Below are 3,840 nucleotides of genomic sequence, written 5' to 3' on the forward strand. Positions count from 1 at the left end.
GGAGAAGTCTTCTGAGAAGAAGCCTGATCCAGAACGAGAGAAGCTGAAGGCCGAAAGATCTTGTAATGATTGTGGCGAGAAAGGCCACTACTGGAGGAAGTGCCCTAAGCGGTCAGGGAAGAGTGCTGATTTCTCAGCCTCAGCTGCAAAGACTCCGGCATTTGTGCACTTAGAGATGGTGGACTCCGATGCTTCATCATATTCGAGCGAGGAGGCAGTTGGCTTCACCGCGAAGGATACCCGGGAATGGATTCTCGACAGTGGTGCTTCCAGGCACATGACTCCATCCCGTGACTTCTTTCTGGATCTGAAACGGCAGTCAGGTCGTATCTTTATTGGCGATAACTCCACTATTCCGATACATAGTGAGGGCCGGATGGAGATTATTCCCGATGGCAAGGGGGGCAAGCATGCTTCCCGTGTTCTTTATGTCCCTGCTCTGGGTTTTCATCTTCTGTCAGTGCATGAGGTATGCAAGACTGGCTTTCAGGTGGAATTTGAGGAGCATTCAGTTGCTCTAAGGGACCGTGAGACAGGCAAAGTTGTTTGGGAAGGCGGTGTGGAGAATGGCATCTACAAGCTCTCTGCACTCTCCTCATTGACAGGCTCTCAGGTCGGAGATTTGTGGCACTTTCGTTTTGGCCACTTAAATGTGGATGCATTGAGGCGCGCCTTCCGGGACCAAATGGTGGTTGGCTTGGTAGTAGGCAAGGACGTTGCAGTTCTTGCATACGTGGTAAGCAGCACAGGGAATCCTTTCCGGAGAATGGAGTTGTTGAACGTAAGAACAGGACCGTGGTGGAGATGGCGAGGACCATGCTGGAGCATCGTGATCTTCCTCGTCCACTTTGGGGTGAGGCTGTGGCAACGGTTGTCCATACCATTAACCGCTCTCCGACGACTTTTGTACCCCATATGACTCCATTTGAGGCATACTTTGGCAGGAAACCTGATGTCTCGCACTTCCGTGTCTTTGGGAGTGACGCGTATGTACATATTCCGAAGAAGCAGAGGGGGAAGCTTGACTCCAAGTCCCGCAAGCTGGTATTTGTGGGGTATAACTCTCTTTCCAAGGGATACAGATTGTATGATCCAGAGAGGAACAAGATTGTCGTTAGCCGGGAGGTGGTCTTTGACGAGCATGTTCCAGCATCCACTGTCGAGGAGCCGCCACTTCTTGGAGATCCAGAGGAGTCTGATGATGATTCCCAGTCTTACATTCCAGTTGATCCACCTCAGTCATCACAGGAGGTTGAGCCCGCAGCTGGAATTGAGCCCCCGCGACCACAGGAGGCTCCACGATCTGTTCGAGTATCTAGGTGGTTGTTAGACACCCTTCTGGAGTCGGGTGTCACGGAGCTACCCTCCGAGTGGACCACAGAAGACGGCCCTCGAAGATCACATCGAGTCCAAGATAAAAGCAACACGGCGGAGCTTCTTCAGGTGAACTATGCTTTGATGTCTCGTATCATGCGGGATAAAGAGCCCACTTCCGTAAAGGAAGCCCTTTCACAGGATAATTGGAGGCAAGCCATGCAGGTGGAACTTGATGCCATCGAGAAGAACAACACTTGGGAGTTGGTACCGAGGCCGTCGAAGCGGTCCGTCATTGGTGTCAAATGGGTCTTTAAGACCAAATACGCTGGACAAACACAAAGCCAGGCTTGTGGCTAAAGGTTATGCTCAGCGGCCAGGCATCGACTACGAGGATACCTTTGCACCGACAGCGCGGATGTCCACGATTCGGACCGTTCTTGCCCTTGCTTCTTCTCAGAGGTGGCCCGTGTATCAAATGGATGTAAAATCTGCGTTCCTTAATGGTGACCTGCAAGAGGAGGTGTACGTTGAGCAGCCTCCAGGCTTCGGAAGGGATGGTTTACAGGTTACGTAAGGCCTTGTATGGTCTTAAGCAGGCTCCCAGGGCTTGGAATCAGAAGATTGATTCCTTCTTTATTCGGACTGGATTTCAGAGATCGGTTGCAGATCCGAACTTGTATCTCTTTCGGGAACGCGGCATGGTCACGCTTATCATCCTTTATGTGGATGATCTCATTCTCACCGGCGGTCATGTGGAGCACATTGGAGTGACGAAGGCTGCCTTGTCAAAAGAGTTTGAGATGACCGACTTAGGCTTACTCCACTTCTTTTTGGGATTGGAGATCTAGCAGACCCAGAGGGGTTTTTTCGTCTCTCAGCAGCGGTATGTTCATGAGTTGCTTGAGGCCTTTGGGATGGAGAACTGCAAGCCTATTACTTCGCCGATGGACCCGAACACAAAGTTAACCGTTACAGATCCTTGTGAGCCAGTTGATGCCTCGCAGTACCGGAAGTTGGTTGGTTCATTGATCTGGTTGCTGAACACTAGATTGGACATGAGCTTCTCCGTGGGGCTCAGCTCTTTTATGCAAACGCCATTGAAGTCTCATTGGGACGCAGGATTGCGGATCTTGCGGTATCTGCAGAGTACGAAGGATCTGGGACTCTTTTACACAGGAGGGAATGGAGTCAAGCTCCAAGGTTGGAGTGACTTAGATTGGGGAGGAGATCCAGACACGAGGAGATCTACTTCAGGATACAGTTTTACCCTCGGCTCAAGAGCAGTTTCTTGGAGCAGCAAGAGACAGCCAACTATTGCCCTTTCTTCGACAAAGGCAGAGTATCGGGCTGCTTGTGGTGCTGCTTGTGAGGTTGTATGGCTGCGGAGGCTGCGAGGCGAGATTGGGTTTCCACAGAGGGAGCCCACAGTCATCCAGTGCGATAACCAGAGTTGTATAGCTATTACTCGGAACCCGGTTTTCCATGCCCGGACCAAGCATATAGAGATAGAGTATCACTTTGTATGTGAGAAGATCTTGGCTGGTGACATCTTGCTACTTTATTGTTCGACGGAGGACAATGCGGCGGACCTCTTCACGAAGTCTCTACCTTAGGCTAAGCTCAGGCGGCACTCCAGCTCCCTTGGGTTGGTTTCACAGCCAGGAGCTGAGAGGGGGTGTTAGAAGTCATCTCCTGTCTATATTCATACACCAGGGCCTCTGTTGTGGGTGTGCCCGCCCTGTATAAGGTGTTTTATCATTTTTCCACACTCCCCGTATTTTTCCCTATTTTTTTCCATTTTTCCTAGTGGTGGGGAGGGATGCCAGAGGGTGCCAGGAGCACTCCAGTGCTGGCCGACTGCGCACAGGTCAGTCGTGGGCTACTGGACAGCTGGCCGACTGTACTTTCTCAGTCGTGGGCATCACTCTGCTGGCCGACTGCATTTATGCAGTCGTGGACATTATTCAGCAGTCGTGGGCACTTTATATGCTGGCCGACTGCTCTCCCAGGGATGTATATATAGGCCCCTTGTCCCCACCACTTTCTCATTCAGTTTTCTCGAGATCTTGTGTATAGAGAAGAGTTTACACACCTATCTCTCTGTGTTTCTTGTGCTGTTTATTTTCTGCAGTCTACTTGCTCTTGTCTACCCAAGTTTGGTTATCATTTCCGCTGCATATTCTGACAAGGTAAACCTTCCCATCAAGCAGAATGACAGTGAGGACACCTGCAGAAGCTAGCAGAAACAGTGCATCCTGCACAAAACACAGCCGCCTGACTAACCTGGCCAGTTGGCTGGCTGACTACCCCAAAACAGCCGCCTAGGGTAGCCATCCTTGGCTGCCCTAAGGCTGGCCATCAAGCCTCACGCCATGTTGGTCCCAGCCGTCTCAGCGGGTACTTGTTACAGTCTCAACACACACCAAATTAGTGATTGCTTCTCTCATCCCTCTGACACACAAATACACATGCAACCTTGATGCCAACAAAAAACCAACTTCTGTAGAGCAATCAATTTGATAG

This window comes from Cibotium barometz, chromosome 38 (assembly GCF_041138505.1).
Source record: "Cibotium barometz isolate CiBa-2024 chromosome 38, ASM4113850v1, whole genome shotgun sequence".
Taxonomy (NCBI): Eukaryota; Viridiplantae; Streptophyta; class Polypodiopsida; order Cyatheales; family Cibotiaceae; genus Cibotium; species Cibotium barometz.